The following is a 12,394-nucleotide window of genomic DNA, read 5'->3' as shown; positions in this document are numbered from 1 at the left end:
TGGCCACAACTCTCATTATAGTAAAGATTGCGTGAGAAGACAACCTAATAATTCTGGATGATCAGAATTATTAGGTCAAAGAGCTCTAGTCAATGTCTCTCAACCTCTGTAGCAAGTAATTTTAGTTATTAATTGGTGGTAATTCTAGTTTAGCTGTTTTACCTGAATTTTTGGTAAGTTATCTTTTAAGATTACTAAAACCCTAGATTACTAGCAGAAATCCTCAGGTGCTCTAATAAAGCGCAAAAAATAAGTATGCGCATAATAATTCTAAATGTCTAGAGGCTGCTGATTAGCTTAGGTGTTACAGTGTCTTACAGTAAGAGTGAAATATTTTTGTTGTTATGAAGATAATTTAGCAAGATTTTACAAAATTTTGAATTTCTGAAATGTTGAACTAAAATTCAATCGAAGTAGACTTTTTCGTGTATACAGAAAAAGTCTACTTCATACTTTTTGCCAGCATACAGAAAAGTGAGTTTATAAAAATTACAAGTTTAGTTTAAATTAAATTTACTCAAATTTGAAGTTTAAGTATTTCGTTTATAATGTCCAGGTTCAAATAGAATCATGCTATAGGGTCAGAACTAACCGCCATGATCCAGTCATCATGAGGAGGGAAATTGTCAGCACTGAGAGGGAGAAAACATAGTATGATCAGTTTCTTGAAGTTGTCTTTTTCTTTATCTTCCATCAAACCGTATAAATCCACATGATCCATAAAGAGTTGTTTTACCTTTTCAAAATTTGGATGTGATTGAATCTTCTTTCCTGAGAGACGTAAAAAAAAAATAACAAAAAAAAATAATCGCACACTCTGAAACAAATTAGTATATTAACATAAAGAATTCTTTCAAAATTATTAAATATTGTGTTACGTCTTTTGTAAAAACATTTTTGTGAAGTTATACTTTTTATTTTGTGCTATCTACATGTTTTAAATATATTACATGTTGAGCTTAGCTAAAGCTATTCCCATAACTGTTTCTGTGCTGGATGCAAAACCTTTTAAGGGTTTTTTTATTGAAAACATTGGCTCTTTCAGAAATGGGTGCTTGATTTCATAAGCCATAAGTCATTCAGTCATCCATTAAAAGTTGTTTGCATTTGTTTGATTTAAAGTACTCATAATATTTGAAACTAACCACAGACTTTAATTCTAGATTTTTCCATTTTATGTGATCCACTAAAAGTTGAACCAAGATAGAGCTTTATAATAATAAATATATAATTTTTACACAATATATTTATAAATATTTGTTAACAGACTGAGGTTTTTAACTTCTTCATTTAAATTTATGATAAAAAGTATGTAGCAATCAAGATTATAAAACAACTAATATTATAATAAACAAATGCTACCTACTATCTAATGCAACCTTTAGAGTGAAATGATGATGACATGATTTTGAACTTAATAGCCGTCAACGTTACAAAACCCTCAAGGCTGGTTCATACTTTATTGCCGTTTGTCAGCGTTTTCCTTTTGGTGTTCATCATCGATTATCTGAACTTTGAACTAATGGCATTGAAAAAGCAACGGGGGCACGTTAGAATAGTTTGCAGCTGTCAAGCTTTCCCGATATTTCGCCGAGCATCGACAACCACCTCTCAATTGTGAACCCTTTCGGCGATTGTAACTCTCAATTGCAGATAGCGTGATTTATTTCTGTTTATGAAAGTTGCTGGGAGACTATAATAGACTAAAAACAAATAAGTTTCTTCGCAAAAATTTAAAAAGAGAAATGGGAAGACTACGTCACGGAGTATTTCCTGTTACAAAGGGATAGGTTTGTGATAGTGTAAACATCATTATCATCACCGATCACCGAAATATTGTGGCATCAACGTCTAAATACATTTCAAAAGGACCTTTTGAAATGTTGACCTTTCTTATACTATCCCTGAGTTCTCACGCAGTCGGGAAAGTAAGGAAAAAGTAGAGAATTTTAAAACCTGTTTTTCACATCGGAATAATGTCAGCCAATTTTATATATATATATATACAATGTACAAAACAAGTAACTTCAAACAATTACATCATAATAAAATATTTTGATGATGAGATAAATTGTCATGATATCACATCACTGTCATTGTATCAGTTATGTTGATTTATGAGAGTTCACAGAAGTTTGTGATTTTATATCTTCTGTATATTGAATTGAATTTATTATATTGTCAATTTTAAACACAAACACATTATTATATTCCATGACTTACTAATGATATTGTTTTATGTAAGATGACATATTTCTGCATATGTCTCAATTCAGAGGTTGTAGAGCTGCAACTACAGACTGCAACTGCAGATCCTACAACTATCCTGATGGATAACAAGCCACTCACTTATTTTGCAGATTTCAAATACCTGAGTAATACTGTATGCAGTAATTCCAAAATTGATAAAAAATTTATTTAATGAATTGGAACTGTCGATTAGAACTACGTTCAAATAATTGAACCAATTAATGAACGTAGCTCTCTAATCGGTCCAATTCTGCTTCCTTTAGAACAATTAAGAGTGGCCTGTGCAGGAACAGACGTGTAGCCATCCAAGCTAAGTGTACAGTATACAGAGCTCTAACTATAATAGACCTGTTATATGGATCTAAGACGAGGATGTCTACCAAACAAAAGTAAAGAGACTGCACACAGTCTGAGACAACTACACAGCATAGTGAACTGTAAGACTGACTGGCCTCTCATCAACCGCAGATGTTCTGATAGAAATAAAGGTGTAAGATAGCTTGGACATGTGCACAAAGTGGGTCATGAATGATTGCCAAGACATTTATTATATTCACCACTTTACAAAGGAAAGAGGAATCAGCGCAGACCATGGCTATGATGCAAAAGGATATAGCTAAACGTAGTATGGCGTCCAGGGAACTAGACACAAACAGATGGTAAGAGAAGGCCAAAAAGAGCTGCATGGAAGTCAGTGATAAACCAAAATACAGTCATTGTCAAAACAATCGGCAGCAAGAAAGAGATTTGTAAATCTAGGCCGGGGGCCAGCACTTACATACATACTTACATACACTTACATTCATACACTTACATTCATACACTTACATTCATACATACTGCGTACAAAACTTATCTATAGAAAAGTCTCAAATGCAGCTAAATTGATTATTGATTATTAGCATCAATAAAAACAAATTTAAAGTACAAGTTTGTAAATATAAAAACTTACCATAGAAATCAAGGAGAACTGCAATAGCCTGTCCATCATACTGATTTGCTCTCTTTCCTCGAAAGAAGTTAAAATAATTTCTGACATTTACTCCCAGATCTGGTGAATACCTAATAATCAAAAAATTGAGCTCTAATGATAAACTTACTGTTAAAGCGGGGCTATTTTTTTGTTTATCATGGTTTTGATTTGATACCATTTGTCTAATTATATCACAAAATTTGTTTTCCAAATAGGTTTAATTTACCGTAAAAAATCTAATTAAATGCCATAGAGCTCTATTTTTAACCCTTGTCTTAAAGAGTGGCGGTCAATTAGAGGTGGAATAAGATTAACTATAAACACTACTTACATTGGAGGCCGAATTAGTATTAATTCGATTTGCTCATCAGATTTTTGGGAAGATACGTTTAACTCTTTTACAGGCCTATATTTTACACTTTTATTTGGATGTATAAATATTAATGCGATCGACTTCAGAAATTTATTTCTAACCATAAAAAGTATCAGACAGAGCTAGACAAGAAACTACTTTGATTATAAAATATCATCACGATAATGTTAAGTAATTTGATGGTGTCACTGACAAAGCTTTAAATAAAAACCTGGAAAGATTTAGTGCTATAAAATGAGCGTAACGTTTTTAGTTTTTAAAATATTTTTCAACTTTCTAAAGTTAGAATACGCCATAATAATGGCTGCTATTATGTCGTACTATGTTATTATGGTATTGTTATGCGTATTATGTTCCTAAAGAGTATTCCCGGCATTCATCAAAAGGTTTAAAGTTTTCAGGCAAGATCGTAAACCACATTGAACAAATCTGAAAACAATGAATATGGTTTAGGCTTTAGTGAATTTGAATCAAATGTAGTTATGATTGTATCGATCAGCTTTTTCAGATACACTGTCACTAAAATCATGGCGGCCGGTTTTGTGGCATGATAAAAAAACTAATTTTTATTGATGTAACCGAGTCATTACTAGTACTAATTTATGGACACTTTTTTACTGATCACTATCTATTATGGGTTTGTAAAGAAATAAGATCTTAAAGTGGTGGACAAATAGAAGTGGCATTCAATTAAAAGATGGTGTTCTATCATTCAACCGTCCTTCTATAGTGGTGTTCTATCAGAGGTGACATTCAAAGAAGGTTTTATGGTATTCTTGTTTCTCTATCTACCTCTCACATTTTTTCATGCATTATCATTCTTTTAATATTTTTATTAGCTCTTTTTTTTCGTTCTCTTTTTTTGGATGTTTTTTTTCTCTCTTATTTTCTTCGGCTTTTTTCACTTTGTTTGCTTACTCCTTTTTCCTCCTCAGTTGCATTTTTCTTTTTGTTCTGCCTCATTTGTTATTTTTAGTTTTCCAATTTTTTATTTTCCTTCTTTCACTCTTCCACTCTTTTTTTTTTGCTTCTCTTTTTTTTCTTTTTTTTCTTTTTCCCTATTTTAATATATTGCGATATTGCTCTTTATCATTCTTTTACTTTGTTTTTTTGTTCCTACTAAAATCTGAAAGTAGTTTGTACAAAACTGTAATTTTTTAAAGTCAATCAAAACTTCCAATCAAATTTGTTGTAGTTCAAGTTTTTTATTGACATATTTTGGAATTATAAATGTCTTTTAGAAAATTAATATACAGTTTATTTATTCTAAATAGTTTTACTTTTGTTAACTATTTAATGTAATTGTAGAGAGATTGTAGAGAGATTGCACATTGTAGAGAGACTAATTGATTATTTGGCAGCCTGTTAGGTTTGTCAAGTTTTCAGTACCTTTAATAAAATTAATATTTAAATTCATTTAAAATATTTAAAAAAAAATAAAAATTTGAAATAAACTGTAAGCCACTTGCAAAGAAAAATAAGAGTTAGGCCTACATTGTTCTGGATAAAATTAATCATAATTAGAGAAAAGAACAGGAATTATCTTTTTATCTGGTTCACGTCTGCAAATTGAAAACATTAATAACTGATAGCTGTTTGAACAAAAGAGTTTCATAGAAAAAGCTAAAACCTTTGACCTACTCAAAGATTACGCTGTAAACAGCATTAACTATTTTATATTTTAACAAGGTTTTTGTTCGAATAAAAGTGTGTTTGTTTAGAAATTTTGTTGGAATTCTCCAAAACCTAATGAATGAGCCTGATAACTTAGATCAGAGGATTTCGCTGGCCAGGTAAAGCCCAGTACCTGACAACTAATTAGAACTTTTATTACTACAAGCAGTATCACTAATAGCTAAAATCCAGCTGAAATACAGTAACTTTTGTTAAGTCAAGCCAAGTCAAAGGTTTACAGTGAAAGAGTTTTGCATGTATAGTATTTTAAATTAGTGATTTTATATTTATTAATTTGTTGTATGCTCTCAAACTTTGGCAAAATCTCTGTTTTGATCAAATCTTTTGTCAAAGTTTCATGAGTTTCTAATTTGGTAAAGTCTTGCATAATTATTCAAATTTCAACAAAAATATAATAAGATCCTCAAATAGTATTATTATAGTAATATTATATTATAATAGTAATATTATCAAATGATCATAAAGAATATAACAACATAAATATATGATGCCGTAAGACCAGAAATGTTTAGATTGGCATCTTAATGCAACCAGAGCTGATTTTAAGACTTGTGATTGTCTAAGACCATTTGAGGTGACAAGAACACACGTTAAAACCGGGTGGAACAATTATTAATTAGGTTACATAAATTATAACATGATGCCAAGATGACTGTAGATTGTGTTTAATAATGCTGCTTGCCTAGTAGTAAAGATCCTATATAGTAGTCAAGCTTTGAGCAGTACCTAGTCAGTGCAGTCCTCCATTATTTTGACCTTTTGACCCCTTAGGTTTCCGACCACAACAAGTTTTATCATACTGAACACACTTTTAACAGAAGTAAAAGTTTGACTGAATGTATAGAGTAGAAGATGTCATGCACATGATACTCTTTGAGTAGGTCAAAGATTTTAGATTTTTCTAAGTCTTTTGGTCAAAATATTATCAATTCTTCAAATTGTCGGAGGTGAACCGGTTAAAAAATTGACAAGCGTCTCAAAATTTGATAAATAAAAAGTCTCACCTGGTTTCTATGTGTGTTCTTATTAACTCAAACGGTTTCAGAAGATCAGGGTTCTTATAATCGGGTCTGGTTACATTAGGATGCAAATCTAAACCATTTTGTTCTCGAGGCATCATATACTTATTATATATTTTTATACAAATTTAATAGTTGAAGCTTTTATAACATTTTTATAGGAATGAAAATAATTTGGCAAATATGTTGAACAATTTAGAATTCCTAAAAATTTGGACAGAGAATTAATCAAAATAAATATTTTCATTAAAATAGAAATTTGTGAGCATACAAAGAACTTGGTGAATAAAAAATTGCAAATTTAGAAAGCTACGACCAAAAATCTCTTCCAGTGTTAACTTTTGAGTTAGCTGGTCTTTTGACTTGTCTTGCTTGTTGCCAGTGATGGAGGACAACCAACAAAAATGAAGGCTATCGCTGTAGAGACCGCAGCAACAAATACTCAACTAATTCATTATTTATGTAGAGCACAAAAAGTTTATAAATTAAAAAGACGCGAACAAATGCCTGAGTAACTTTCTCGATACACATTGCACGCTATTTACCGATATTCATAGACTTACCTACATTATCAATGTTTATGTTGATAAATATTTATATCTACAGATATAATAGATATCTATATTTATATCTATTTACATAAATTATATCTACGAGAGAAATATTTTTGGGCTGAAGCAGACGAGAGTTGTAGAAAGTTTGTTTTAATCACAAACGTATGCTATCAGTATTAAAATTATCTATTGCTGTCCAATATCGAGTTTATCACAAATTATTATCATCAGTTTTTGCTATTTATGAGTGACGTTTCATACTGTCATTGGAATAATAATATAGTTCTCTTGGTAATCTACTAATCACTGACTACACTCGATCGCTAACTTCCGAGTCAGTTGCTGTTAACTTCTGTTAACTTCTGTTAACTTCTGCTGTTAACTTCTTGCTGTTAACTTCTGTGATCTAAAGCATTCCTTTCATAGGTGTTTAGGCAAGACACAGTTGATGTGTGAGTGTTATTGTACCCAATACTACAATGACTCGTAGCATTGTAGCTTGGGTAGGATTTGAAACCTTCTAGAATGTTCTTGCTGCATCATTGATCAAACACCGTATTGAAGCTTGAGTAAGATTTTGAAACTTCTAGAATGTTCTTGTTACATTCATTTAGATCAGGGGTTCTCAATTTTTTTATTCAGTTCCCCCTTATGCCTTTTTATAAGTTTGATTCGCCCGCACTTTTAACTCACATGACTAAAAACAACTGATACAAGTTATAATCCCTTTTTATTGTACATATCTAAACATATAACAAAATATTATTAATTTTTAAACAGCACGCATACAACACACAACAATACATGACCTTTGGCAAGGCGGAGAATTGGTTTATGACTAGGTTAATCTACTATCCAATCAAAATCTGGATGGATGTGTTCACATATATCTGGGTTCTGACTAGTAGCTCATTATTAGCAACTAGTGTTATAGATAAACCAAAATGTTAAATGATGAAACCCAAAATAGCGCGGCACTGCAGGACATAATGTAAAAATTTAACAAATCAGACACCTCTATGCGAGGTGTCTAGAATTATATGTTGTCTATTTTATCTTACTCTGCGTCAACTTGGTATCCCTTTGTATTAGAACCTGATGAAGAAAAATTAGAAATATTTCAAAAATTATGCTTCAGGGTTATGCTACCTAATATCGACAGTTATGACCAGTGTTTAAATGCCCTTAATGCTGAGCAGCTGAATGTGTTTTTAGACATTTGCTGTTTAAATGCTCTAATCATACTTCCAATCTGCCAGACCATCTATAGCTAATTTGTATTGCTACTTCTCCAAAAAAATCCACCACATGATACCAAACACCAAGGCCTTGCAAATTTACATTATAGAACAGAGTTATGCAAAGAGAGCTTTTTTTTCAATACACATACTTTACTTTACTACTTTGGTTGTTTTGGTTTTGGCTTTTGTTTTATGGTCTAAGTTGCTTTAAACAGCAACCGCTATAGATAAAGTTTTTATCTATCTGTTTATTTATCTTCACTTATTAGAACTTTGTTGATGATTAGCTGTAGGCTTTTCATCTTTTTTAACAATCATTTAAATGATTGAAGTTTATATTACCAAATACTAAATGTGTTATGTAACCTTTTGATTTGTTGTAAGATCAAAAAATGAGCTTTCTTTTGTAACAAAAAATCAAAATAAACGTCTCAAAGTATCTTTTAGCTTTCTAGCTGCCTGAGGCCTAAATAGTGTTTGCTTCAGCTGTTTTGCTAGTGTCATAGTTTTTTACTGATGCAATATTTTGAGGGAAATATATAATATATTATTCTTACCAAAAGCTTTAGAACCATATTAAACCATAATGTTACAGTGGAGCCTCTACTTACTGTGTAGCTCTGGATACACAGAAGCCATCTTTATTGGTAAGGTAAACATCAAGTCATCTCTATTGGCTGAAAATAATTTTTTAACATCGCATCTGTTCAACTTAGAGCTAGTTACAACCAGTTACAACTAGTTACGACCAGAGCCAGTGACAACCAGTTAGAGCGAGTGACAACCAGTTAGAGCCAGTGACAACCAGTTAGAGCGAGTGACAACCAGTTAGAGCCAGTGACAACCAGTTAGAGCCAGTGACAACCAGTTAGAGCCAGTGACAACCAGTTAAAAATTAAATTATTAATGAAGGTATCGGCTAAAATAGTTACATACTTATTGTAGCTGACGTTGTAAAAACAGATGAAAACATTAATTTTTTTACGAATACAATAATTTATAATAATAATTCATATAAATTATAAGGTTTTGCTTTATCGAAGTTTACAAAGCTAATCAGTAAACTAAACCAACTTTTTGAAAATACTAAATACACTAATTTAAATGCAAGCATAAGGTGAGAATATTCAAAGCAAAAGAAATATAATATGTAAATAAATAACTGTTTTCAATTTACTGGATAACTTTTAAATACCAATAAACTTTCTGTTGGCTATTCACAATATTTTCAAGGGCATCTGACTACATTCAACATGCAAATGGTAACAATCTGAAACTAACGTTTACTCTATTAAATTAGTGTTAAATCTATTAAAATGGTGTTAACTCTATTAAACTAGCGTTAGCTCTATTAAACTAAAGTTAAGTCTATTAAACTAGCGTCAACTCCATTAAACTGGTGTTACTCTATTAAACTAGTGTTAACTCTATTGCTACTGACATTTGTTGCTGGTGTTGATTTGTACAAAGATAAACTTTATACTACAAAGTAACAGAGTATGTGCTTAATAGTGAATATCTTGAGGTAAAATAAGAAAAATTGCAAAAAGAGTTTGTATTGCGAGATTGTAATGATCACCTGATGAAGCGGACAAATAGTAAAACATTAGCTGTCCTTGACTTTGCTGTATACAAGTATTTTTAGGATTTGATTCTCGATATCATTTCATTTTTTGATCTTACAGATATTTTTATTAAGATTCTGTTCATATTGTTATTATTATTATCCTTATTATAATTAATATTATAATTAATATTATTATTAATATCATTATTATTACTGTTATAATTTTTCTTCACAGTCGTGTGGTGGTAGGTGACTGGTTTTAGTCCGTGTTGAGTCAGGGTCTTAATTCTTAATAAAAGGCCAAAGGATCCAACATCTTCCTCAATTCCACTAAGGAAGGGCCTTCCTCAAAATGTGAGCTGTTCCTAAGACGGCTGTTTTCTGTATAGTCTCAACAGACATGTTCACTCCCACCTCTGCCAAGTATGCTATATGCCTCATTGATATTGTTCCGAGTGCACCAATTACTATTGGTATCACTTCGGTCACCAACTTCCACAGTCTGTTTATCTCGAACCCAAGTTCTTTGTATTTAGCAATCTTCTTATTTTCTTTCTGTACTACCCTTGTGTCTCCAGGTATTGCTATGTCTATGACCTGACACTGTTTGGTTTCTTTATATTGTTATTATTGTTATCACTATTATTATTGTTACTATTATTACTATTATTACTAGAAATTCCACTGTCATACAGCCCTCTGACCAAAGAGATGGCCAGAGATATTGGCAAAAAAATAAAGGGTACTGATGGTTGAGAAATGCAATATTAGCAATCAAATGGCTCTGCAGTGCAATAGGATAACTGCAATGGTAGCTGTAATGTACTGGGTGTGGGTGTTATTATATACAACAATAAGCAATAATGAATGGAAAAGATGTTTATATTTTCCCCCTGCAATAGGAGAAATGCAATAGTGGCCAATATTAGAAGTAAAATGCACTGATATTCTTAGAATAATCAATTTTATTAATATAGTAACAATAGACAAACAATACACAATTTTGTTTACATTCCAAAACGTCATAGGTAGCAATATCGAGAAGTTGTGGTATTTATATAGGTTTTTAGAAAATTTATTTAAAAAGTGTTTGGTCATGACAAACAACAATGCAAGGAAAATATTACACGTTTATATCTCTCCCTTGCAATAGGAGAAATGCAATGTTGGCAAATATTATAAGTAAAATGCACTGATATTATTAAAATAACCAATATTGTTAATATAGTAATACAGCAATAATAGAAAACCTATGAGCGTTCATGCGTCTCGAAGATTTCTGCAAACTGCAGCAAAATAAATGCTGTTATAAAAGTGTTATAAAGCTGTAGGCCTAATTTACTGTAATGTATGTAATTCAACAACAATAAATAAATATGTTTATTATAACTCTGAAATGCAAAATTAGAAGTAAAATGGCAAGCTACTGTGTACTATACACAGTTTGAAAGTTGGTTGCGTTGAATGTAGAATGGTTTTGATAAGCGATCTTTAACAGAAAGCGAGTAAGAATATTCACGCGTATAAAACTGTAGCAAAATAAAAAATGTTCTCGTCATGAAGGGGCGTTGTAGTTCGGCCCTAGCTTGTACATAAGTTGTAAAGAATTTCGGCTAACGTTTCAAATAATGAAACCTTCGGTGATTGGACAAAAAACACAGGCTGATAAACTGTGTACCACAATTTCGTACCTGTAAATCGGTCTACACCTCAAACGGTCTACGTTTATTACAGAAACCTTCGAATAAATTCGATTACAAGTTAAAAATGCCATAGACTGATGAAATGAGCACGGTTTTCTCGTGAAATGCGCACTGCTAAATAGTTCTACTATCTGTCGCACGGCTTTATTGGCGTTTCAATTTTTGGTCTTAACTTTTATTAAACCGAGCTTTTCAAGCTTTTTGTGGCAATTTTCGTTCAAATTAATCTGTCTATTTGTGTATAATCTGATCAGATGGGTAAGTTTTAAGATATTATCGTAGGTTTACAAAGACTTGGTAACATATTTAAATAGGTTTAAATGTGTTTTGTATCGTTTTTATACTTTAACGACTTTAAATTCCGATGCTTAAATTTTTTGATGAAATTTCTTGACGAGGGTTCGTCTCATTGTTGATGAATAATTTTCGTAAGTTGTGTGCACATGCATTTATCATAAAACTCCCACACTTCCGCTCCGCTCGTGTGGTCGTGGGATTACTATTATTATAAAGTTAATCAATTTTGTTAGGCTATAAAAAATTTGTGTGTAAACTAGCTGATCTTCATCTAGTTTAAATCAATTTTTTGATGGCCAAGATTTCTCACAATCATTTTAATTGAGGAACACAGCCAAGAGACATCCTGTCTGCCAATAGGTTGGTTTCTATCAGCTATTTGGGCATTACAGACAAATGATAGAATGTAAACCTATTTGCCAAATAAACCTAAATCTTTTCTAGGTACCAAAGTGAAACTGTTTCTTAGATCCTTTATGATTGGTTGCCAAAATCAAATTGAACAAGCTTAAGCTACAACTTGTCAGAATGCATCAACCAATCAAGATACTGGTATAATCTGTGTGATCATTAGCTAGTTTGTCTACAACACAAAGCTGTTGTTGAAAAGGAAAGTATACAAATTCTCACTCACCTGCCGTGTTATGTCATCACATAACTTCTACTTTCAGACTCTCACCATGCATGTTGAGAACGAGACTTTTACTCAAATAGCCACAAAT

The sequence above is a fragment of the Watersipora subatra genome, chromosome 6, assembly GCF_963576615.1.
Source record: "Watersipora subatra chromosome 6, tzWatSuba1.1, whole genome shotgun sequence".
Taxonomy (NCBI): Eukaryota; Metazoa; Bryozoa; class Gymnolaemata; order Cheilostomatida; family Watersiporidae; genus Watersipora; species Watersipora subatra.
This window is presented reverse-complemented; position numbering follows the sequence as displayed.